At 35.3% G+C, this 27,886-nt stretch overlaps 1 long non-coding RNA gene across 1 annotated transcript in view; it reads left to right on the top strand.

The window, feature by feature from the left end:
- The window catches only part of LOC121109148, a 65,955-nt gene that overhangs the window by 33,206 nt on the left and 4,863 nt on the right, over positions 1–27,886 (top strand). Inside the window, exon 3 of the long non-coding RNA XR_005849675.2 lies at positions 24,029–24,194. This is a non-coding gene — a long non-coding RNA (uncharacterized LOC121109148). The remainder of the gene's footprint in view (positions 1–24,028; positions 24,195–27,886) is intronic.

Here is a 27,886-nt window from a genome sequence, read left to right as displayed (position 1 = left end):
GTTTGGAGCAGGGGCCTCCACTTAGGTATATTTTGCTGTACTTTCTACCATCTCTTAATTTGCATGCACTGTGACATTGAATGAATCTGGATGCAGCCAAGAGCTTTCAGGACTGGAGCTCAGTAATGTAGATGTATCAAAATATTTTTTTCCACTCTGTGTCTATTCCTATCCCTCCTCCTCCCCTCTCCTTGACACTTATCTTTACTGCTGATATGTATTTTTTTGTTATCAGTTAATGTAAAAATAGACATAGAGTGTTGTACATTAAATATAAACACAAAACCTTGTATCATTTGATCTTAACTTCTTTAGCCCCATCAGTGAAGCAGCAGAGCTTGTAAGGTAATGGAGCATGGTTTGAGAAGTTCTGCTGCTATCAAAGATGTCTGTCACCACACTGCAGGGCAAAACACTTAAGTGGGGGTGACCATTAACAAATGAGAGTTTGCATTCACTGCTGAATCAAGCAAGTGTAAAGAAAAATCAACACATAAATGTTTGCAGCTGTCCTGTTTTAGTCCAGTCCCTTCTTTTATGGCTGACAGAGATGTGGCAACAAGCATCAAGGAGCAAAATATTTTACACTGTTGAGTAAATGAAAGTCTATGATTACAAGGAAGAATGATGTAATTATAATTTCTGGGGATCAGCCACTGTCCATACTTTTCTATTACATGTCATCCCTAAGTAGAGGGTGATGTCTTCCAAATAATTTCCTGCAGTATCATCTCCTGGAGCATCCCCTGCAGATCACTGTCTACACCTGATCTGAACAACCTCACATCTCCTGGGGCTCTGGGACCTGCATGGGTAGATGAGCACCCTCAGGATTGTTGCTTTCTTGGGAACAGAAGGAAATTTGAAATAATTTTTATATTTGCCAGACCTCACAGCAAAGTCAACATGAACTAATTACATATCCATTTCTACACTAAATGTAATATGTAAGGATGTAATTACATTCAGATGGAGATATGTGACATCTATGCTTACTAAAGACTTCTAATTTCATCTACCACCAGATAACTTTTTTGTCTGTTTCACTCAATTGAAAAGCTGTCAGGATGCTTAAAGAAGTGTGTCAGCTGAACTAGTCCTTTCACAAAACACTGCCCTCAGGCTTCCGTTCTCTGAAGTAGATACTCATCAAGGGCAAGATCCTGTTATTTTGTCATTTTCCACTTGTTCAGACTGGGATTTTAAAAACTTTTCCAAGTACAGTTGATTTGCTGATTACTCTTGAACATAGAATCATCAAGGTTAGAAAAGATATGTAAGATAATCTAGTCCAAGCGTCCACCTGCCATCAATGTTGCCTGCTACCCATGTCACTACATACCACATCTACACATTTCTTTAACACCTCCAGGGACGGTGACTCTTCCACGTTCCTGCGTAGCCTTTTCCAGTACCTCATGACTCTTTCTGAGAAATTGCTCCTAATATCCAACCTGAACCTTCCCTAGTGCCACTTAAGGCCATTACCTCTTGTCCTAGTTACTCAGGAGGAGATGCTGACCCTCACCTCACTACAACCTCCTTTCAGGTAGTTGTAGAGAGCAATAAAGTCTTCCCTGAGCCTCCTCTTCTCCAGACTGAAAAATCCCAGCTCCATCAGCCACTCATCACAAGGCCTGTGTTCCAGACCCCTCTCCAGCTTCGTTGCCCTTCTCTGGACATGTTCCAGGGCCTCAATATCTTTCTCACTTGTAGTGAGGGGCCCAAAGCTGAACCCACTACTCAAGGTGTGGCCTGAGTGCTGTGCTTGATGCATTACAGGTTAGGGTTGACCTTCCTGGTCGCCTAGGCATGGTCAATTCATGGTCGTGGGGAACCTGGTGTCTCTTGGAGTTATCACTTGGCCAAGTAACAAAAACTCCACACCACTCATAAAAGATGAATATTTAACACTGGCTTTGGTACTTGACATGACAATAAAAATTTGTTCACATCCTTAAATGAAATTCTACTTCTCCCTGTAAAATGATATGGTAGAGTTTAAGCTTAATATGCTTACCCTTTACAACGTATGAATTGAAAGCCCATTTTTTTATGGTGAGAGTAAGCAATGGAGCTAATTTTTATTTCAGATGAATATGATAGAATACAAGTTCTCAAACTTGCAGTGATAGTGTCATACAACTGCTGGTTTTGGAGTAGACTGACATTCTGGTTTGGTTGAACTGGGGACATTGTTACCTTTTGATAAATTCAAACTGCTGCCTATATACACTTTAGGAAAATGTTTATTATTGGGTTAGTTTTAATCCAATCAGGATTTTAAAAGTAACAAAGCCACAGTTATGTTTTATTAGTTGAGACTAGGAATGCTAAACTGGGGGAAAAATAATCTATTGTATGTTGTGCTTGTGAAGATACTTAAGTGAGCTGATAGGACCATTCATTTTTAGAATACCGCATGGTATGAATATTGGTTGCCTTAAGTAAGTTTAAAATCATTGCAGATGGCTTCCAGCAGAACAGTGCTCTGTGAAGTTCTGTCTGAACATGAGGAAAATCTTCTTTACTTTGAGGGTGACAGAACACTGGAACAGGCTGCCCAGAGAGGCTGTGGAGTCTCCTTCTTGGGGGATATTCAAGACCTGTCTAGATGCCTAACTGTGCAACCTGCTGTAGGAAACTGGCTTTAGCAACAGGGTTGGACCAGAGGATCTCTTGAGGTCCCTTCCAACTGTCTAGCTCCAATTTATAGGAGGGAGAGGAGGTTCTTTGAAATATGTATGCCCGGCGTGAGATTAAGAAACAACGGTTCAAATGTTGGTCCGACCACTTTATTACAAATGTTAATAAGGGAGATGAAGAAAGGGGAGGACGGACACTATTATGGATTGGGGTGATGGGAAAGGGAAGGCGAGCGATAGAAAAGATAGAAAGAAGCAAGAATTGCGTAAAGCGGGGATAGTCACCACCAGGATCCGGCAGTAGTCCCGTTGCACGACGTTCCGGCTGTCCGAGGCCGAACGGCAGGAGCAGCGAGGCTGGTCTTGGGCAACGAGAAGGTGCAGGTACCGGGTGGGTCCAGGAAGAAGCTGCAGAGTAAGTCTGGGAGGAAGCAGCAGGTCTCAGGTAGCAGGCCCAGAGAAGTCCGTCAGCATACGGTCCGTAGTGAAGGATCTGATGGCAGAAACCTCGACTCCGTTGTGGTGAGGGATCTGATGGCAGAAACCCTCTCCAGTGTGTCGTGGTGAGAGATCAGATGGCAGAAAACCCCTCTCTTCTCCTGGTTGTTGGACCCTCTTTTATCCTCCTTTTTTTCCTGCCTATGTGACATCCCTCAGCGCTTGAGCAAGAGTCATGTGTGCACCTCCTGAGATGGCCATCTTCCTCGAGACAAGTCCACACAAAATATCGTTTCCCGGCCATTACCAGCACCTTATCCCTCTGTTGTTGCCCCTGGACTTGTCCATCTGTGCTCCTTAAAGGATTTCACAACCCTTAGCCAGGACCTGTCCATCAGTGTCCTCCAGACAGAAGATTTCTCTGCCTTTGCCCAGGACTTGCCTGGACTTGTTCCTCAGCAAACTTTGAGTCAATCATATAAAATAATAATCTCTTACACCAACCCCTACAATTCTGTAATTCTGTGGCTCTGTGAAAAGTTTATTTTTTGCTTTTGAATGAACTTTTATTCTGTCTTGTAGATACTGGCTAAAATGAATCATTTGTGAAAATGCTATGAAAGTTTATAACAAGAAATAATAATGAAACAAATTGGGACAGAGTTGTTAGAAGAAGCAAAATTTAGTACTGCAACTACAGAAACATACAATATAGTCACCAGGAAAAGAAGAATCTGTATATTATTGCACATTAACTGTGAAAGAGGTAGACTTAACATAATTTTGTAGTGGTGGAAGCTACAGAAGAATCTAGCCTAACAAGCAACGTGAAAGAGTAGCATTACCTAATTATCCTTCCAACCTCTTGAAATTAATAATTTAGATTGTGACTGCCCCTAAATACTATTTTTTTGTTCTGTAATTGTAGAGCATCTGGAATGAAGAGGTGATTGTATATAAATAAGGCTTAGGAAAACTACAAATAATTATTGAGTCAATCTCTGTGATTCACATCTCTGAAATGAAACAAAAATGTGTGTTAATGTCCTGTGAACATGAAATATCACTTTTGAAAGAAATATTTACAAAATAACAACAATTTCTATTTTGATAGGATATTTTGTGAGTCTTTTTTATGTAAAGTTACTTAAATATTTACTTTATTATATATAATCCTAGGTATTCAATCTCACATTCTCATACATCTTAATTTATAATAACAGATCTTATCGTATATGAAAGTGATTTAAAATGATACTGCTACTATTGGAATAGTAACAAATATGAAATTCTAAGACATAGTGAAAGTAAGTTTCCCAGTCTTCAAAAAAATAACTAAATGAAAAAAAATTATGATAAATTTGAAATTCACAGTTCAGTAAGTATTTAACCATGTCATTAAGTTTAAGCACGCTGTGTACTTACATGTTTAAAGATTAGTCTGTAAGTACCTTGGTGGCTAGGAACTGTACAGCTCAGCAAACCGTCAACTGCTGTCTTCCCTCATATTAATCGTCATTCTTGATTCGCTTCCTGCTTTTAGCTGATATTGTTAACAAGAATGAACATTAATGCTTCTACTAATGGCAATCAGTGAAGCTCTGAGAGACCATAACTTTACACCATTCAGAGTGGAACAAATTTGCAAGGAAGAGTGATGTCTATATGAGTAGGGCTGATTGTAAACCTTTACCTGCCCTGATAAAAACCAAGACTTTTTTTAGAGATGGTTACTAAGAGTCATTTTCTATTTGTTCTGCACTGCTCATCAGAGTTTTCTCATGAAATGATTTTAAATTTGAATAAAGTATTTTATCACGATATTATATAATGCTATGATACAATGGTATTTTAATGCTACACTCTGCTAAGTTGAGTAGTATATATTGAAAAGATTTAGTGAAAGTTTCTGTGGATTCAGAATTTATACATGAGATCACCTTTGTGACCTAATTGAAATCACCCTTGTAATCTAACTGAAATTGTATTTTTTTAGCAGAGGAAGTAATGTATAATAATTCTTGAGCCTTATATAAAATGTAATGTTTTATATAGATCAAATATGTTACTTTAAAATCTATTAGATATTTTAGAGTAAAAGTGATGAATTATTAAATGGCTACTATTCTCTTGCATAATCGAAAGCATCCATTGCATTGTGTCCTTTTCTGCTTTTTTATTTACTCATAAAATGCACAAGATCAGTATCAGACAGAATTTTCCATGTGATTCATAATACATGCAATAGAGAACATGTCTATAGATGCAGAATTGTAAAAGATTTCAGTGCAAAAAAAAAAAAAAACAAAAAACCTCATGGATATCTAGGAAAACAAATTCATCACTCTTTTACTGTAGCAAATGTGGGTGGGGTTGTAAAACTGAAGTTTTGAACCGCTGAGTCAAATTTGCTGCTACGACCATCACATCATTATTCAGAACTGTATCAAGTTTCATCTGAAACTCTCATTAGGTTGTTTTCCTGCTACACTAACTTACTAGAAAGAAATTTTTTTGCTCCAGAGACTTCTGATAATAATAGCTAGAAGCCTTAATATAATTTTCATATTTTATTTAACATGGACAGTTCGTGTATTTGCTTTTGTATTCTAACATTTGTCACACTCATACCTGAAAGGCTTAGATCTTCTCAAACTGGGTCAAATCAACTATATAATCAAAACCAGCAGTGCTAGAATGTAGGTGAGAATGGCAATGTGGCGGAGTGAGCCAAATAAAGACCCCCAAAAGTAATTTATGGCTTTTCATTGTGTATTGGAATGCCTGTTATACTACCTATATGAACAATTTGTCAATATTCTAAATAGTTATAAAGTTCATCCATGAATAGGGAGGAAAATATATAATCTTGAGGAAAACAGAGTGTAGTTGTTCTAATTACTATAACAAGGAAAAGGTAAAATAGGATGAAGATACAGCTTCATTATGTGGACATCCAAATACATCACATAGACATAAAGTAAAATATTTCTGTATTTGTTAGTGCAAATTTTTCTTTAAAATATTGTAGAACTAGTAAATAGACTTGGTATAGTCATGCCGGTAAAAAAGAATAACTGAACTTTAATACTTTAATCTTTTAAATCTTGTTTCACTTCTTATTCATGTAGGCCCAAAGCCACCAAGAATTTAGCTGTTCAACAGTGCCTCTTAATTGTATTCTATCCTTCTGCCCTCAAAACACATTATTTTAAGCTACATTATGTTCAGCCAAGGGCTAGACTGAAGAAAAGTAGAACTTTTTAAGAGTGTGAGGAGCAAGAGTAAGTTTCTGCAAGTTTACAGGGATAGATAAATTCAGCTTGGATATTTGAAACACATTGAATGCTTTACATAAGTACAAAATTGTTGTAGGCAGCCTACCAACTAGGAAGAAATATTCTAAGGTCATAAATACCTGTCTTGGCAAATTACATCTGAAAAAGTAGTCAGTTTCTTTTCTTTGCCTTTTAAAAATATATTGAAAGATCTATACTTGCCTATCCACAGGATCCTATCAAATCCAACAGTAAAGAATCTTGATAAAAATCCTGCACAAAGGGAAGAGAAAAAGCAAGTTGAAATATGGCATATTTTTGTTAAACAGAAAATACTGCCTGCATTAAGCAGTACAATTTCCGTAAAAATCAGGGACACAAATACTTTGGAAATTCCAGACCACAAGTTTTAGGTAGTACATGTGAAAAAGTGAAACAGTGAATCAGAACTTTTCACTTCTGAAAGATATTAAATGTACATTTAATCATTAGGGTTATACCAACATATTGATTTTTTTTTTTTTTGTACCAGTCTAAGCTCATATCTTCTATTTATTAGGGTCACTACTATTACAAACTTCAAAAAAAAAAAAAAAAAAAAAAGATTAAATTAGTGAATTTTGCAAACTGATCTTTTTAAGGTCATGGGATGAAATCTGCTCCCACTGAAAGTAGGAGGAGTTTTGTCCCTGTGTCCAGTAGATCCACAGCTGGTATCAATATGATACAGTTACTGACAGAATTCACCTACCTATTTCTTGCAAGTGAGTTAATTCACGACAACATTGTTTACAAGATCAATATTTATGGCTGTTATAATTGACAAATGATTCCCAATATCAGTAATGTATGCAGAATACCTGACAAGGATTTGGTCATTTTTTATATCTGTCAATTACCTGAAGACATTTACAGCATCTGATACATGCTTTTCCATACTTATAATTCCCATCTAGTACCTCAAAGTATTTAAGTGCTCCTGGAAAGCTACACAAAACTTCAACAGTGAGGACTCTGTTAGTCCAGCATTTTAAGTTGAAATGTAATATATATTACTATACTAAGATTTTGTTGAAATCTGACTTACTAATAGATATTGAAGTTTACTAGCCATGCCACTTCTAAACTATACATGAGCTAAAAATGATTAAATTCTGAAACAAAAGCTTTTTATTTTTCCTAGTGTAATTTCCTAGTTTGTACTTTCTCAGTTTGTCCCTCTTTTCCTCCCATCCTTTCTCAAAGAAAAGAATTCCATCAGGGACCAAGCCAAAAAGAAAAAAAAAAGAAAAAAAAAAAAAAAAGCAGAATCCTGCTCTGATCTGAGATTTGTTGCAAATCATTCTTTACCATGTGATATAACCATTGGAGATACAGAGTTGGACCTATGAGTTCACTGTGTTACAAACTGTGGCAACTTCCAAGACACTGTATTGTGTTTTGAAAAAGACTTGTTTCAACAGGAGAGATTAAAATTATTTATCTATGAAAATGCTAAGCACAGGGTTGAGACTACAGAGTATCTGCATGATTTGTATCACTGGCACATCCTCCTGACTATCACGCAGAGAATGTGGTACTCAGGATAAAACTCTACAGAATTGTGCTCACTTGGAAGTCAGTTTTGCTTTTCAGATTAACATGAGCAGAATTCTTCATGGTGCTACTTGCCTTGAAGCAGCATCTCCTTTGGGGATGCTAAATAGTTATTATATGCTTTATAGAAAACTAAATCTAGTTCAGAGGGGCTCAGAAAGAAAAACAATATGAGCTGTGCCACATTTTGCTTGATAGTAAAACAGTCTTTAAATACTTAAATTTGCACAAAACGCTAATCAGGCAGGGGAAAAAATGCTTGAATTATTTAAGCTAATTTATCTAACAGAAAAAAATAACTCCACTGCAGGACTTCCATCTGTCTGCAATGGTAAACAGCTACCACCTGCTTCCTGTAAATGGCGGTATAAGATTATTACTCAGTAAATGTCGCAATTTCCATTTCAAAACCCCTTTTCAGCTGTCTGTTTCTGCAGCAACAAAATAATAAATCACCTGCTACCATGGTCAGAATAATTCTGCTATCTCTGTAATAATGACTGAGGGAATGAGTGCCAAGGAATGTTCTTTTTTTCCATTTTGCTTTCAGTTACATAGAATTGTACCTAGGTGATGATATAAGGGAGATATATTCTACTGCACACTTTAGCAAATAGGACACTTTTTATCCTTAATGCTTAATAGAAAAGGGCAACCTTTACTGGTTTGTATATGCAATGGCATTGATCAGTGACCTCTAAATCCATGCAAATGCATTCCAAACTATTGCTGTTAGTACAAGGAAGAAAAATATGCTTTAGGAAGAAACATTTATTTTCTAGAATTGTCTTTCTTTTGTTACATGGCTCCTGAGGTCAAGATGATATTCTAGCTGCAGTAACTGTAAAGTTATATTATCTCCATGAGTTATTTTGTGGGGTTGTAAGTTAACAGCCAAACTCAAGTGGATGTGAGCAGAGGAATATTTTAGTGCCTGGGTAGCCAGGGTCTGTAATTTCAAGTCAGTGATCTGGCAATGATCAGCAATCAAACAAAGCAAATTCCTGTACGATATTACATGCTTCAATGACATTTTGGTTTCTGACCAAAAAGCAGTGAGCTTTCAGTAATAAAAGAATCATTCTGTGGACTGTGGTCATACTGTCACTTTTGCAGCTATTGGCACAGGTTAACACTTCTTAATATATGTGTAATAATGCAAGACGTAGCCCTGTAATTTTTGCACTGTAATTAAAATACTCAATGTAATTCAACCACACTTATAGAGAGCACTTGATACCTGTGGTGTCCCCTTCATATCTTTTAAAAGTCATCATGATTTGTTTATGACTCAGGAATAACTAAGGGATCATAAGGGATCCTGCTTGAGGTAAGTGACTTTTAATATGACAAATCTTTCCTTCTTCAAATTCCAGTCTTGGGTGTATCTCTTTGTGTTTTCTCCTTCCTTTCTCCTCTCCAATTCAGAATCTCTTTAGGGAATTTTCTGACTCATTTCTGTGCATTTTTTTTCCTGATGTCTGTCTCTCGTGAGCCTGTTTTACTTGCTTACAGCAACTTTGATTTTAGTATAGTTCCATGCAGGTATCATGTTCTAACAATGCAGAATACAGGCAAGAGGTTTGCTTTATATGGCTCTAAAAGCCTAGTTACTAAGTAAAGCATGAATGAGAAGCAACAGCAGTTAATTATTTTCTTAGAAAATGTTCTTTTATTAGGTAGCTCTCATCTTCTGAAAGGGTGCCTAATTTCAGACATTCTCACTATATTTCCCTTCTGAGTTAAAGATAGGAGTTTCTGGTGTGAGCCAGATGTTGGAGGATGGATCCCCTCTAGAGATGGCTTGTCTTTTCTACTGACTATAGTCAGATGTTAGAGAAACCTTCCTTTTAGCTTGGGTGCCTCTTTGATCCCTAAATTGAAAGATGATGAAGCAGGACCCTTCTCTGATAGTTCTGTGCTTCTTTGCTGTTTAGGAAAAGGGTATTTTCTTTTAAGAGCAAAATGAACATTTTATGTGTAACACAATTTCTAAAGAGTATTATTACAGAAAAAATACACCAGGGAACAAAATTATGGTTTAGGTTTGTGTATCTGTCAATGGATCTTTTCTAATGTTCCAGACATAATGGTGGGAAATGATCGCAAGTTAAAACTGCATATTAATTCTCTGTCAAATGATGTGTTACAAGTAAGCAGTTAAAACTCTTTGTTTTTGTGTCTGGCCAGTACAAAGGGGAGGATGAAGGGATTAGAGCACAGGGGAGGATGACCATGATATTTAGATGTATGACTGAGACATACATCATATGAGGAAAGGCTGAGGGAAATGGATTTGTTTAGCCCAGATTAAAGAATGCAATAAGGAAATCTAATAGTCTTCACAGTGGAGGTTAAAAAGAAGATGGTGTCTGGCTTTTCTCAGAGTTGCACATTGAAAGGATGAGAAGAGAAAATCATAGGTTGCTACATGGAAAATTTGAATGAGACCTGAAAAAAATTAAATATGTTCATAATGAGAATGGTTAATCAATGTAAGAGGTTACACTAGCAGACTCCTATAAACAGCCTCTTAGGATAAAGCCCTGGGCAGCCAGATCTAACAGAAGTTAACTCTGTTTTGACCAGAGGTTGTATTAGATGATCTCTACAGGTCCCTTCCAATATAATTTTTTCTATGATTCTGTCTGCTTTTTTTCCCATAAATTTCAATAGCAACTTTTTAGTATGAACTTGTGGCCTGCTTGCCTGTGCTCTGGGGAATCCAGCGTCCTGTGTAGTTGTGTAGTCTATGCTGACTTGTCCCATTAACATCCTACCCAATAACTTGATTATTGTCCAAGATTACTTTGGTTTTGTGAGTGTGTTATTGGATAATGTGAATGTGTAGACAGCTGGAGGTGCTTGAAATGGTTCGCTTTTGTGAAATAAAAGGTCATTTTGTTTTCTCCTTTCTTATCAGGTATTACCGCAGTGACTAGCAGTAGTGGGCAGCTGTTTTATTCTTACTAACCAGGAGCAGAGAACACTGTGGCTGGGCTGATACTTCTGCATAAGCTTTACTTCATGCAAGTAAAGGCAACAATTTTATTTAAAGAACAAATGTGAAATGAATGTAACAGCAGTTGGGATATGATTCTTTTCTAAATTCTGATAGTCGGTTCTAAATTACCAACAGAAGTTAGGAATACGCCTGTGAATGTCTACTGGAAATGCCTGCAAAGTACCTAAGTTTCATATTTCCTAAAATTCAGTGAAATTAAAAGTTCATTGGTAGTGCCACTAATACAATTTATCTTTCAATGACTATAACGTCTTTATAAATGCAGTGGTATCAATTAAGAAAATGAGCAATCAATCTCATTTTTCAGAATTTTCTTTCAAAGAGATGTGCTTTAAAGGAACATATTTTACTGCATGTATATATGTTTAAAATATGATGATAAATTTCTTTGATAAAAAGAAGCATACTTTAAAAAGTTACTTAAGCTTTCTTTTGCCCTTTACAGGAAAAAAAAATGCAACACCTATGTATAACTTGAAAACATATGTAATCGGATTGTTTCGGCATCACATCTTATTTTTGGTTTACTTTTTATTAATAAGAAATTGTTGTGGTTGTTTTAGTTCTTGTGTTTGATTCTTGTATTTGACGCAGTGTTTTAACTTTCTGTAGCACTCAGTCATAATTAAAATGAACCCTAGTGGTAGCATAATTACATGATGGAAGAAAATGACTTAATCTACTTCTAAAAGTGGCTTTATCAAGTATGTTTGATCATTTGAATTTCATAAGGATAAATCATGAATTTTAATAATTGAAGTAACCAAATTAACTAAATGATACAATGTAATTAGGGATGCAATACATGTTGTTATATTACAATTTGATTAAATACATCTCAGAAGACTCCTTTCTAAAAACTGACTTCTTGTAATATAATTGCCTACAAATTAACTACTTCTTTCATAGTTTCACTGTGGGTCATTTGAGTTAGTTTGTTTAAAATAAATATGCAGGAATTTTGTGTTCTAAAACTTTGTAAATTTTTGGAAAAAGATAAAAGAGGCAATATGAAAGTGGAGACAAGTGATATTACAGTAGAATCATTCAGAATGATTACACAGTACAGAATCTGCATTTTTGGGAAAGGTTAGGAAAAAGAAACAAAGCATGGACCTTCGTGGACCATCTCAAGACATTTGTAGGCTAGTGGTGATCCTAGCTTCCTTGAAAAGCTCTCTTGCAGCTAAAGTACCAAATTTCTTCTTCTTCCTCTTCTTTTTTTTTTTTTTTTTTTTTTTTTTAAGCTAAAAGAAACATTGTTTTGCAGTCCTTTCTCTCCACTGCATATTGGGATGCAAATATTTCACAGTATAAGTCTACTGAGATAGAAGAATTTTCTGTCAGTCTACTACCATTGTTCACATTTCAGAGTACAGGGTCATGAGGCAAGATAAGACATCCTAGCCATGCAGAAGGGCTTAGTTAGGGAGCTCTATAGTGGCTCTTTGTACTGCTTTATGGAGTGAGTTCATCCAGATTTGCCATTGCATTCAGATGCTGGAATAAATTATCATAGTGGCACTGAAGCAAATGGCTCTTCATAGTGTTACAGCAGCTGATATTGAACATTTGGATTTTTTTTTTTTTATGCTTCGCTTGTTAGGAACTGTCCTGATCACTAAGCTAGAGCGTGCTGTCGTGTGTGTGACTTAGTACCTTCTGTTCCATGACAATGTAGGGACAGGGTTCTGCTCCGTGGAGGTAACTCAGCTACCAGGTTAGGAAGGTATTGTTTGTTATTTTTTTCTGTTTTTCTCTCAGACTGAGTAATATACCATGAAACATAAATATCAACAAGAGAGCTTGGAGTCACATCACAGTGACTGCTACTGTGGGAATGGCACTCTGAGAGGGTGGGAAATATGTATACTGATCCTTTCAGGAAGAAAAGAGAAACAAAAACGAATCCATATGTGAATTCATAAGTGATTTACTAATAGCCCATCTTCAACCACAAAGAAATGTTCTAGCTTTTTTTGTGATAGTTGCTCCATTTTTTTAAGTAGAAATTAATAAATTTAGGTGGATTTAGTTAATGAGTTTGATGTAAAATACTGTCTGTTTCTAAGCAAAAGTCCTAATTGAAAACCACTGTTGAGTACTGATTGCTTCTATATACGTTACCGCTAAGCTATATGCAGTTACTCACTAATAGAACAGACTCTTCTGTTGAAGATGGAATGAAGGAACTGGGTGAAAGTAACACCTTATGCTGTTTGGCCAAAGAGTAATTTTTTTCAGTTTATTTTATATTCTGTGCTGTACCAGGCATCATTATACAAAAGATGACATGCTCACTGTTCACAGCAGCTGCAATACATTAGCCTAATGGCTTGGAATTATGGGTTGCCCTAAGAATTGTCTATTTTGTGCAAAATCCAAATGTAAATCCTACTGTGGAAAATCTCGATACTATTAAATGTGATAAAATGCAATATCTTTGGAAAGACAAACAAACTAACTAACAAAAAAACACTAGACTGATAATAGGCAAAAACTAAAGAAATTAGGCAAAAAGTTCAAAAACTGTAGCTGATCAAAGGAAGAATGTGATTGGATAAAAATAACAGTTACATTTTATTAAAGGTTTGACATTTCTTAAAAGACTTTTGACTTCATGACATAATTCAGGAGACAGGAATGCAGAAAGTACTAACTGCATACTGGGAAAACTTCTTCATATGTTTAAGTGGCAATGTTTAGTATCAGTTCAAAACCCCTTGAACTATCTTTTACAATCTTGGATGTTAGCAAAACATGCTGCAAGCAGATACTTAGCTGAAAGTAGTAGGGCATGCTAAAAACTTAACTGATATTGACAAAGCAATTCTATTTGCTCTGAAACTTTCTGGATATCAGTGTGGAGAACTGTCTGTACTGCTTTGCATTACGTAGTATGGGTATGGTGGAAACAAAACTAGAAACAAAAAGGTTGCCAACTTTCTTACAAAATGGCTGTGCTGTACTTTGGGGGATAAGGTACAACCACAGTTAATTTGCATATATGTGCTAAGCAAATGTCTGGCTCTGAGGTGTAGATGAAGAAGAATCACAGATTGTGTACATCACTGTCATAATCTGGAAAGTTATAAGGCAACTCAATGTTCTAATTCACATCCTACTTCCCAGTAAAAGTAATTAAAATATTCAAAATATTACATACAATCTTGCTTTCATAAGCTGTTGGGTTTCAAGGAAAGAAAAGAACACTGAAATGACTCTGTTTGATCTTAACCTGTGTCTTTACTCAGTGATTTATACATATAAAATATCCTATCTAGACTGACAGACAAGAAATATTTAAAATGAAAGAGAATTCACTATGTTCCTGAGTAGGTTGTTGGTTTTTTAAGAAAAAAAAAAATCAATCCATTTCCACAATGAATTTTGCTAGCTTTGATTTCCAGCTGCTGGAATCTATCACAATGTTGTTCAACAGATTAGAGAACTTTTGTGTCTACTATTGTTCAGTGTTAATACATATGATGAAATCTTGTCTCCACTGCTGCCAGTAGGAATTTTACCCTTCACTTCAGCAAAACACGGAAGATTGACATATACTGACTAGGACTGTACTGATTTGAAAGCGTTGTCATGACTCTCTGTTCTGTTTAAATTACATCCTTATGGCTGCTGCGCAGGTGGTCATACAGACTCACTTATGAGCATTTCTCTGGAGAACTGCATGTTTCCAAGTAATGCTTTGTTGTATGTGAGAGGCAGCTCTGGAGCTTCTTTTAATGAGGTTGAAGGTCTCTTTTGGTTCCCCTTATAAGATGTTTTTTGCACATGTTGGTTTTGTATGTAGCTTTTGTTCCGAGCCTGGTCTTATAATTAATCTTTTCTGAGTCTTCCATTCTACTGACTACAAATTTTCACTGTTCATCCATATTCCAAATATTTCTTTTGGTCCTGAAGACATTATTTTATTTTTTATTTTATGAGACTCTAAGTACTTATTCTTAAAATATTCTGCTTAGGATTTATGTGTTTCAGAAATATCTCCAAACTTAAATGTTACTCATATATTTCTGGTTTGAGTGGTTCTAAGTTAAAATTTTCTCTGAGAGAAGTTTAATAATTAATTTGGAAATTAAATTTTAGACAACAATAACCAAATCCTTTTTTTTTTTTTTTTTTTAGTCAAGTTTATTATTTGGTTCATTTTTATATTCCTTTACAGCAGTGGAATTGAAGAAGTTTTGATTGTTTTTTTGGTTTAGTTACTCTATTGATGAGTTCCTCATCAAAAGCTTTTGACATATGCCAATTTAGTTTTCATCTGCAGTTTTCCCATGTTGAAATGTTCATTCTCTCACTTCTTTTTATTTGTGTTGTGATAAATTACAGTATCTGCCTGTTTACCATACTGTTCCTGGAGAAGATCAGCTGTAGTTGGTTGACTTTTGCAGATAAGAGCAATGATGAAACAGCAAGACTTCAGCCTTGGAATAATGCATAACAGTTTTCTGTATATTTAGCTATGGTAATATTCTAATTGAGCGCCATCTGTTCTGACTGATTGAATTGCAGACATATTTGTTGCCTTTAAAAACTTGTGTAGATAGGTGACTTATAAACAGCAACAGATAAATATATGGCCTTATAGACTTAGCTTAACTCAAGTTCCCTCTCTGGTATTTTTGTATGATAGTAGCTGAGAATGTTATTGATACAAATAACAGCAAATCCTATATAACAACTAAGTCTTCTTTGTGACAGCTTGAGGATGGAAGAAATGTTGTAGAGGTCCTGAGCTCTGAAATGTCTTGAGCTTTGACATGTTTAAAAGCAACTAAGGAAAGCAGGGCATTTCTGAAAATGCTACATCAAGACCCATAGGAAAATTACACCTGGAAAGCAAGGAACAATGGCTTGTCATCAAAAGGAGGGAAATACTGACTGTCCTGGGCCAGGTAACATTCACTGTTTTCATGAAAAAGAGATAATGTTTGTTAAATGCAGCAATGACAATGAAAAATGTAAATACATTATGTCAGGATGAGAATTCATTAAAATCTTACATCAAGATGAAGTTTGAAGGAATGCAATGCTTTCTAAAGGGACAAATGGACATTATTCCTATTTAGGAAAGACTGATCTGAAAGGATTGAGGAGCTGGTTCTAAAAAAAGTAAAATAATATGTGTTGTATAAAACCATAATTGAGATACCACTCATCAGCTCTATAAACTACTACATGAAAGGCATACCACTCAAAAATAGATTAAAAAAAAAGAGCATAATGGGCAAGATTAAAATTATCTTTCTGCTTCACTGAAACTCAGATGGAATATTTTGTCCAGATTCAGCTGTTAGGTGGGTCTGTTAAAATGCATGTGAAAACAGGAGGAATGAGATGTCTACAGAGCATAACCTGTGAACAACTCTGGACAAAATGAGACTATTTGTTTTCAGAAAAGACAGACAAGGATAGTTTTTTTTACAGTCTTTTACAATAAACTTACAATATGTAAACTCATTGCAAACAAGGAAGGAAATTCTATTTATGTATGTAATAGCAGGTTTCAGCTGCAGCCAAGAAGACAGAATAGAAATGATCTTTGTACTGTTAAAGTTAGACAAGAATAGGTAGTCTGTGGAGTTAGTAGTGTACTGTGCATTGGTACCAATTAACAGCTGGCTAGAAAAATGTCCGCAATGGCATGGATTTGATTATGTCTCTGTGACATGGACTAGATGAGGCCTGTGACCAACTGATTTGTAATTCTAAATATTTAATAAAATTTATTTGTCAAGATCAAGAGTTTCCTCTATGCTATTGCTCCACTTTCCCATCTTGTACAGAAGCATAAAAGACACAGAGATGTTGATCTTTTTCTTAAAAAACAAAACAAAACAAAACAAAAGGACAAAAGAAAGAAGCACTAAAATAATATTTGTTTAATGCTGCTGGTAACTAGGGAGTGAAAACTGCTAAAACAAACTTATGTGAATAATCTGTAGCAATTTGGTATTTCATTAATTTTTCTTTTAATAGAAAACCTTATGCATTTTTATTTAAATGCTAAAATATATTTATTGGGGAACTCTACTAATATTAAAAGGGCTTGAATAAATACTGTATTTCTCTTTTTATAATCTGAAAAAAAAAGTATATTAAATCCTGCCAAAATTCTATCTGTACAGAAAACAAACACTTTACTTTTATCATATATCCCACTTTGGAAAAAAATTCCAGGGATCTGTAAGGCATAGTTTTAGAAACTCTTTCCTTGCACTGAATTTCTCATTCATTATTTGAACTACAAAGTACTATGATTGTAGCTGTTCAATTAAAAAAAAAAAAAAAAAAAAAGTAATTTATGATCCATTGCTTGTTTAGCTTTTGAGATCATTTAAGAAACTTTTTAACTGTGGTGAATCAGATACAGCTAATTGATTACGTGTTCTTTGAATTTATGAATCTGATTAGGCATAATAATAGCTTCGTACTGCTTTGGTTCATTTAGGGCACGTTGCTATGGTTCATAAATGAATGATGACTTTTCAATATTGCAGAACTTTGCCAGAACATTATCTGGTTAACAGTAAAAATAAACAAATGATCTTAAAAAAAAAAACTGCTATCTAAGCATCACTGTGTGATTTGAAGTGTTTTTTTTTCCTTCACAGCAGTGGTTTTCGATGGCATGTAGAAAGGTGCTTTTCTAGCATAATGATAGTCAGTACAGTTGATTACAGACAAGCAAAAGACTGGGTACCATTGTCCAGAACAAATGACAGAAAATCATGCCCCTTGAAAGGCAGTTATCAAAACAGGAGGCAAAATCATCTGAAAAATAAGAATTAGGCTGTTGAAAAGGAAGGCAGAACAGAATCACTGAACTTCACAATTATTGCAGCCAAATTTAATTCAATTTAATCTGTCTTCCTCTTGAATTCGTTTTCCTTTGCCACATCCTTCACAGCTCTTCCATTAACTGCAACACTGCTGGTCCTGAATACCAGTGGCAGCTCTTTATAGACAGGAGAAAGTATATCTTTCCTTATATCTATATCTTTAAAGCTGACCTAAGTCCCAAAGAATATGCACTTTTTCAGTTGTACATAGGAAATAAGGCAGCTACAGAAGTATAGAACACCTGTGTTAACCGTACATACCTTCTCACCTCCATCTTCAGACTGTTTTGCATTATTTGATCTTTTATTTTTATTGTTAATCGTATCTAACACTTCACAGAATGGTAAGCACACAATAAATTTATTCACCATATATTTTTCAGCCCACGTACCTCCATTGTGGACCCTGCCTCTAGCAGAATATGAGACATCAGATATTACATACAAGCTCCGAGGGATGCAAAAGAGTTTGGTTGTTCTTATTTAAGCCTAGAGAGTTTAAAAAAATAGACTGTTTACTTGGAACTGCATCTGACAAATATTAATAAGTAAACAGATTAAAACATCAAGTAACAGTGAGAAGGAGTGTAGGATGGGAGAGTATGGGAAAAAATAGAAGCAGCAAAAGGAACCAAATGAAACTTGAGATGAATGAAGATAGAAATGCTAATAGGCAACATCAGATCACTAGTTTGAAACAGATCTGGAGAAAGTGATGAGATGACTTCAGCAGTCAGAGGACTAGAAAGAAAAGGTAGATAAATAGAGGCCACCACAGCATAAATGATCGCAGCCAAAGTCAAGGTCGCAAATATGTAGAGGGAGAGATAAGAATTAGTGGCATTGCAGTGTTATGGTCTTGTGTCTGCCATCCATGGCACAAGGGTCATGTTCAGTAGGCAACAACTTAGTCAAAGAAGACAGTGATTTCTGCTGCAAGATTAATGAAGAGGATATTTGACAATCTCATGGCATTTTTTGACTTGAGAGATTACTAGTCTTCCTTTAGAACAAGCGTTCTTGAACTACTCAGGTCATGTTTTAGGAGAGAGATGACTAATTAACACTCTTCATGCACACAATGTAAACAGAGAGAAAACTGTGTTGGGAGAATATCATAAAGAAATCACATGTACTTTAATTCTTAATTAGAGCATAAATATCCATAAATCATGAAAAGCAGAGTAAGTGCAATGGTTTTTCCAAGAAAGGTGAAGAGGATCATCAAGATCTGGAAAGGCTGACTTCTATTCATTCAACTTTGTCCTTCTGCTCACCCACCCAGCACTTCCTATCAAAGCAAAAGCAAAATGGCAACTTGAAATGTAATAAGTAAGAAGTTGCAGCAGGAAATAAATAAGCAAAAAAAAAAAAAAAAGTTTTTGAATAATGGAATCTGAAAAAACATACACATATCAGATGTACTTTCTAAGGAATGAATCTGATCTGGTCATAATCTTACTTTTGAATCTCTCTCACATGCAAAGACTTGTTAATTTTCCATTAAAGACTATGAAGGCTTGTAGAAATTGTGCCCTTATCTTCTGGATATATGTAATATACATTACAAGTGCATTTTCTAGCAGGCAATGAGGCTTGACTTGCAGGCACATTTTCATGGCCTATTTTAGGGCTTGTTTTATAGTCCCAGTATACCATTTTCCAAGGCAATATAAGCTCTATGTTATACAATCAATAAAACTAACAAGCATTTACATGGTAGGACAAATTGGAAGATGGTTAATTTTAATCTGGTTTACAGTTATGGTTGAAAAGTTGTAAAAGATTAGAGAAATGAGAAATATATAAATATCTTCAATACAGAATGTTCCACAAGATGAATAGAAAGTGAATATATCAGTTTGAATGCAAGAGAAAGTAACTGGCCAGCCTGCAAGATTATAAATAACTGCTTTCCCTCCTGCTGCCTCTCATCCACTCCTCCCCTGTAAAACTGAAGATTCAAATTTCTGAATACCACTTGATGTGCTTTAAAACGTAACTCTGATTTTGAAATATAATAACAGCATAAACCTGTCAGCTCCTCTTCTCATTTTTATGGAAAAACATCTAGTCTTGGAAGGGTAAGTGTTTCCTAGACCAAAGAAGAACTGTCACAAAGACATTAGAGAGGTTTACTTTATGAAGGAAGAAGTTTTGAAAATATGAGTCAGAAGGGTTGAAATGAGACATGAGAAATGAAAGATAAAATCTTCAAGTGTAAAAGGTCTCAAATCTTCAGAGATGATAGGGGTTTCTTTAAAGTACCAGGTGGATTCCAATTAAGAAATCATCAAGTTTTCTGAAATACCTTCCTCCTAATGGGTAATAAATAGTTTTCCTCACTGACCTTTTTGAATGAAGCTACAGATGAATATCCTGAAAAAATAATGAACATGATCATTTCTTTTTTTGTGTGTTTTGAAAGAACAAAAATCCAAAAAAAGTCAGGCTACACACCAATAGAATTATTTTTATTTTCTTTATTTGGTATTAAACTGAAAAGATAAAATGTTCCAGTATTGAGAAAACAATAATAATTGAATTAGAAAAAAATAGAGTAGCATTTTACAAAGAGGTACAGCCTTTGATATATTCTTGTTGCCATGCAAAAAATGATGGTTTTGAAGCATTAAGCCTTGAGTGTATGGATGAAGCGTGTCCTTAACAGTGTGTCATACTGATACAAGCAGCAGGAGAAGATGAAGGCTTACTAATGCTCAAAAGTTTCAGTGTACACAAAGACAGAAAAAAGAAATTTGAAAGTAAAGTGGGAAATACTTGTGCTAATGTTCATATAGATAGGCATGATAGACAACTTTCTTACTAAGATTTAAAAATAATCTGGGATTTCTTTTCTGTTGTGTGGTCTTCAGGCATTAGTGCCTGAAGAAAATTATAATGCCAGTTGGTCAATGAACAAAACTCTGTTCTTGCTACTGAGAGACTACATTGGGTGTCCTCTTGAGAAGAGTTTAATCAGTCTGTCCGGCACCTGGGCAAACAAAGAAATTTAAAAATCCCAAGCAAATAGCATTTTCAGTGGACAACAGATTGTGATTTTCACTGATGGTGAAAATTAGATGGAGAAAAATTGCGGCCTTTTCCCTGAAGGGCTATGAATCCATCTGAAATGCACAGATGGAGTGAGCTAATAAATAGGCAGATTTTTGTTGCCTTACTCTTTGCCTTTATACCTTTTTATATTTCTAACAATGATACAGTGCTCCTGCCTTGAAAATACAGAAACAAATATCTCCTTTTCCAGCTTCTCAGGAGCTTCTGAGGAAAATTCCTGATCAGTTAGTACTATTAAATGCCAGTACTGAAAAATATTTTAGCGATGAGAACACACAGCAACTTCATGATATTTTCTTAAACTGATATGATTTACAGCTCTTAAAATCAAAGCCAAATCTCTGAGGAAATATAACTACAAAAAGCTACTATCACTATCATCAAAAAAACCATCTTCCCTTTTCCTTGCCAACAACTATGTGTAAGTGCCACGGTTCTCACTTTGTTGATTCCTAATACCAGATAAGTTCACTGGAGATACAGCTCTTAAAGCCCAGTTAAAACAGCTTCCTAGTTCTTCTGAGTGATCTGGTGGAATAACTCTATTCACAAATGCTGAGGTAATTGATTAGTTGATATGATAAAGTTCTACCAAATTATGGCTATCTAACCTTTGAAGGCAGCTTTTTTTTTTTTTTTTTTTTTTTTTTTTTTTTAATGGAAGTGAGGAATATTTTCTTGCTTACTGTTTTGTTCATACAAGACTAATAGTTGCCACTCCATGCATATCAAAGGTCAGTAAATATTAAACTATTTCTCCAGTAGGGGCAGAACTGGGATGTGAAATGAGAAAAACCTTGTCCAAATTTGGGCAGTGGATCAAGAGGAGTTGGAATAGATCTGAGATCTGGAAAAAGGCATCATTTCAGTGACAGCTGAAATAACTTGCTGTTCTTTGAAAATCCTTCCACAACAAGAAAAAAAATCCTTACAGAATTTGACTAATTCTGAAAAGAAGCATATGTTAGTGAAGTTATTCATTGTACTGGATATTTATTGCACCTATTCATAACCTTTTCTACTTACCTATTAATCAAACACTTCTGAAATGATTTTCATATGAGACGTGAATATATGTGTAAACAACATAATACTCAGAACATGTTATTATTTCCTGTGAAACATCTGTCTGATGTATTGGCCTATGCATGTCATAAGGGAATCAAAGTAAATATTCAGCGTAGCCTATGAGCTTTAGAAATTTCATACTCTTAAAATAGTGTTACTGTGACAACCCAACAGAAAAAAAGGCATGAAATGTTAGCCTGCGGCTCAGAGATTGGAGGTTCATTTAAGTATTCTTTTTACTCTCACTGCTCTGCTTTGGTCTTAAATATCTGCACTCAGTAAAGCAGAATAGCCCTTTCAGGGTACCGCTTCTACACTCATCAACTGCCATGACAACACCACATAGAGAAGTCTTATTGCTAGGGAAAATATGCTACATATTAAAAACGTAAAGTTTAATTATTGTGGCAGTTTACACCACACTTTATCTCTGAAAATTGAAGCTTTTATTTTCCTCGGTGCTTACTTAGATATTAAATAGCCCAAGTGTCCTGAATATGATTGCAAAACAGGAACTGCATCCATTTCATACTGTAATTTCAATCTTGGGTAGAGTGGTGTTACCTAGTGAATTATTCCACAAAGTCAAATGTATTTGTACTTATGAACATGAATTTACAAAAAAGAAGTAATCTTCAGTACAGGGTAAACAAAAATTAAAAAAAATAAAAATTAATCAATCCCTTAGACTTTTAATGGAACTTAATTATTCTTAAACATAAATAGAAATCTAATTTCTGTTATACTGCTTAGTGCAGTCAACTGTTTTGTTATTAATTATAGAGCTATTACTAATGCCAAGGAATGATATTTTAATGAGGTTTAATCTTCTTTTCCTACATTCTAGTGCCTTTGTCCCTTACTATGTCTTTGTATTCTTTATTTGCAAACTAACTTGAGCTCTATTTCCAATGAGTTTGATGTTTATAATCTGGATATATACCACATGAGTTGTTCTATGTATTGGTACTGAGTAGAAGTTAAGCTAGTTAATAAAACCACAAACAAACAAACAAACAACAAAACAAACAAACAAACAAAAACAAAAAACACTTAATTTCTGATCAGCTCTGAAACCTTCCCAATATGCTGTTTCATTGTCAGTTTGACATGAGATCATCCTTATAGCTTGAGCTCCTGATGGCCTTTGTCTCATGTATAAAGCAGCTTTAAAGGCAGGAGGAAGGAAATTGCTATGCTGTAATACCTATTTTTACTAGACCTGAATGTATTAGAAGAATGTACAACCTAAGCCACAGACTAAAGACTTAGGTCAATATGAACAGAAATTAGCAAAATATTAATTAAAAGATTTGAAACTGTTTAAAACATTGTAGTTTTACTACTTCAGCATATTGGGGCTGTACAAGCATGCTGCGTCAGTACAAGCAAGGAAAGAGATCTTGAGTCAGAGATGGCAAGTTATTTCCCAAGCTTTCTCTGTACTTGTAAACTCTTGTTTACTATGAATGACTATGTCTAAAGCTTGCATAGATTTGCAGGCTGGGGCAGTGAGATAGCAATGCAATTCCATGGCAAAGCTAGTGACATCTTTCCAAAAGCTGTTTTCTGCATTAAAGATATGGGAAGTAAGGGAATACTTTATGCCTTCTTAGGTCCATGCTAATACAAACATCAAAATGGCCTTTGCATGGATTATGCCTAGATTTATGGATTTTCTGCTATGAATATTTCATGCTTTTATTTCAAGCCATGCCATTTATTGAAATCTTTCCATTTAAATATTCAGTCAAAAGGAAGATCTAGTCACAGATTTCTTGCTATGATCTGCTAATCCCCCATCAACACATCAGAAGAAGGGAAGGGAAGAAAAGCAATTGCCTTCTTTTGTCTTAGATCCTATGTGTCCTTTAGGTAGCAAAAGTATCCCAGGAGAAAGTAACTGTGGTAGAGCTTAACCCACTCAAGATTTATCTGTTAATAGTTCTCATAATGAAATCTAAAATTTGAGGTTCTATGAACAGCCTTTTCAAGATTACTTTCAAAGTCTTATGTCTTTCTTGCATTTCTTAGAAGCTGTTACTGGAGCCAGACTGAAAAACAGCAGCTATTCCAACTGCTGCAAAAGGGAAGAACAAGGGTGCTCTTGTACTGCCAAACAAATATTGTAAGGAACTGAACCCAGTGTCGTCCTGTTTGCTGCCTGCCAAGTGTGGCCACCTGGAGGACAAGAAAGATGGTAAGAAAAGCAGCCACTGACCTCAGTTCTCTCTTGCCCATGGATCGCTGCAAAGTGGGCTTCAGCCTTTCCCTGTTCAAGTGTTCCTGGTAGCAGCTGCTGCAAAGGGACAGATACTGGGAACTGATCATGCTGCTGTGTGCCAAACATTAATAATCTCTTATCCGTATACAGGAAGCAGATATTAGTAATTTTATTTTTGGCATTACATTATTCTATCTGCAAATGCCTTAATTTTTTTTTTTTGTCGTGATCGTCTCATGAGCTGCTCTGTAGAATGATTTTCTCATCTCCACTCCTATCAAATTAATAGAAAAAAAAATAAGGTAAAAGGTCTGAGGAAATTCAAATTTCCTGTTCAAAGAACAGGAGCTTGGAGTTGCAAATGCAGAGGAGTAATGTGTGTTGTAAACAGGAGGGACTGGTAGCTGGTGGCTGCTATGTGAGCAGTGCAGGAGCTGAAGATTGTTCTTAGTGGACAGAATGTTGTGCTCCTAAAATGACCATGGCCTCCAATTAGCAGATGTGTTGGTAGTCTAGTAGGATAGTCTAATAATAAAATAGAGTAGTCTAATAAGGGAATGCTTATGTAGATAGGCAATCGACTCAGATCATTAATGGTTTTATAATTGTAGAATTGGCTGTGTTGAACAGCAAAGTGCAGGAGTACTTTGATAACAGAGCACACAGACTTGATACCACCACTAATGTTGTAGGGCTTCCTTTATGTAGAGAATAATGACTTAATTATTTGCTACTACCAAATCAAAGTAATGCAAAGGGAAAAGGGAAAATCCTATATATATCACAGCAGCTAACACTAGTGAAAATCAGACATCAGAAAATCCATTTGGAAAAATCAAGGAATTGTCCATATCCCTCTGTGGGATATAGTAATTTAAAAATGAGAGTAACAGCAAGTAATTTGTCTCTCTATGGATGGTAATTTTATTATTAAACATCTCTAGCTGGTCATTGGTTATAGGTTTTTATTCTCAATACCCTTACTCCTTTGATAGAGATTTATCTTTGCTGTCAAGAAAATCCCCATAAATAAATTCAGTCATATGAGAATAAGTGGAACGTAATTCAAACTTCCAAGAATACAGCGCAAGTTAAGTTCTGCACTTCAGGAAAAGTAATAAAAGTTTGTATGGATTTTTATACTAGGAAAGGCAATTCTCTTTGATCATTCCATGTGTGTTTTGTATATTAATAGTTATTTGTAATTAAAAAATCAAATTCCCAGCTAATAGCTCGATAATATTCTCATTTTCTGAGAGAGATCTAGTCATCTAGCTCTGAAAATAATCGTAGCTTAATTAATAGGAAAATACAATGGAATTTTTTTTTTTTTTTTTTTGCTGTTTTAGGCTTTCTTTAGATACAGCTCTTGCTGTAGACTTGTGGTCCCTCTGCCAGAGTTGAGGCAGCAGTGGTGGTTGCTATCAACACAGCAGCTAGTTTTGCTACCAGTCAGCATGAGAAAAGAGTCCTTCTTGCACTCTCTTAGCTTTGACTCCAATTATCCAGACTTTTTTTCTGCACAATCACACATACGTAGAGGGTTTTCTGTCCTTAAGGACAGCTGAAGGTGGGGCAAGGAAATTGTACGCTCCAGTGAATGAAGGAGAGTAAATGTCTTACTAAGGGTGTCTATAGTCTCCAGAAAATAAATGAATATACATGGTGAGAAAATTGAGTGAATTTAAGAATACTGCATCATGCCTCACATGCTGATAAGTCCAAAATCTGGTGATAAGCAAAGTTTCTGTTTCCAGTATTTATAAGATCACCAGTGTGTGAGCACTTGCAGTCACTACCATGAAAAGGGTGTTCTTTGCCATCTTTAATTGCATAAACCCTTTAAGTACCCTCTAAGTATAGGTGGTAACCATGTTGTTGCTTAGCAACGCAATCAGATGGGAATTTCTCATATTTTCTGTCTATACTACTAACTACGTCCGGAGACAGTTTATAAGTTTCCTTGTTGATTGGAAGACTAGATTACTCTTAGGCAGAAAAACTTAATGTGCATTTTATGTTCCTATAGCAGCTCTCCTGACACTGTCAGTTCCTGTAAACCACACTAAAATGTCAAACATAATCCAGCTGTCAACAAGCAAGTTCCTGTTGCTTGATAACAAATTATGTTTCCCTTTGAAATAGTTTCTCTGAAGCTCAAGGCTGTTTTCATTATCCAAATACACTTGGGTGTTAGTGGAGATAAAAAACAGGATGATTTCACAATGTAATACCAGTGATGTTGACTTGAAAAAGTAATAGCTTTTTAAAGTCTGTAGATACTTTAAATACACAAAAACCTTGTTAATCCTATCTGCAAGAACTCCAATTATTCAATTATTCAATATTTTAATTGTTTCTTAATCACATCTTACCAAAATAACTGAGCTTACTGGTTATGAAACCAAGGGTTTTTTTTTGTTTTTTTTTTTTGGGGGGGGGGGGGGGGGGGGGGAGGGAAGGGGGGGGCTGTTTTTTTTTTTTCAGAGAAGGATTTTAGTTTTATTCAAATATAAATGAGGAAGTAAAAAAAAGATTATCAAAGCTTGTCTGTTGAAACCATGTGACTGGTTTAGAATGTAGGTCTGACATCTGTTATTTGTTGTTGTTGACGCAGAAAATGTGAACATTTGAAGACATTCTGAAGGAAATAACAGATGCTTTACCTCTCAGAATCTTCCAGTAAAGACCATCTGCCTTTCAGACTAGCAACAGTAGTCTTGGACATTGCTTGACAATCACAGGTTATCTGTTTCAGTTAGCAAGGGTAATGAACTACCATTTGCAGGCAACCATGATTTAATTGCCTCTATCAAGCTTAAAATTCTATAAATATGTCTTTTTTTTTTTTTTTTTTTTTTTAAGTGGCAGAGAGTTCATTATCTAAAACTGTCCATGTGAGGATTGATCTATCAGGGAACAGTTGAAACTTTCAGCTTGCATCTTCCATGAAAAATGCACTGCAGTTAGCTGTATAAAAATACCTATGCTTCCTCTTGCCTGAAGAAGAAATTAATTTTAGAGCTGTTTTTTTTTTTTTTCTGTATAATACAAAACTTGATCATCTTTAAATATGAAGGTTAATAAAAACTGAACAAATAATTTTCATTATATAGTTGACATTCAAAATGTCCATTGGATTTTTCATTAAGCAATCAAAGGAAATTAAATTAAATTATGCATTATATGTACACATGGTGATGATTGAATTACTGAAAGCAGGGTTGTAAATGAGCCTGACAAATTGTGCATTAAATATGCAGTTTAAGCTCTTTCATAAAAATTTATTCTTAATGAAAGTATTTTTATGTTCATAACATAGTGCGACAATGAAAGTCATATGTAGCAATGAAACTGCAACACCGTAGTCTTGATGGGATTGAACTGTTGGGATATTTATGTGACTAGGATGTATAACTGTTTAGCATTGGTTATTAACTTTTAATACAGACTTCCCTGCTGGGTGAGAATAGCTCACTCTCTTCTGTGGGCATTTTTTTCTGAGAGCAGGTCTGTGTTAACAGAGTGTGCTACACAGCTTGGGTCGGAAGCTGATTCAGTCCATGGGGACTCATGTTAGCCTTCAAAAAGAGGAAAAATTCAAAGTAAAGAAAAAGGTGGATCTGGTTAGGTATCTTTTCAAAGTCCTAGAAGAGGAGGTCATGGTC

Source organism: Gallus gallus, chromosome 1 (genome assembly GCF_016699485.2).
Source record: "Gallus gallus isolate bGalGal1 chromosome 1, bGalGal1.mat.broiler.GRCg7b, whole genome shotgun sequence".
NCBI lineage: Eukaryota > Metazoa > Chordata > Aves > Galliformes > Phasianidae > Gallus > Gallus gallus.
The sequence above is the reverse complement of the archived record's forward strand: the minus strand, read 5'-3'. Positions and strand labels throughout refer to the sequence as shown.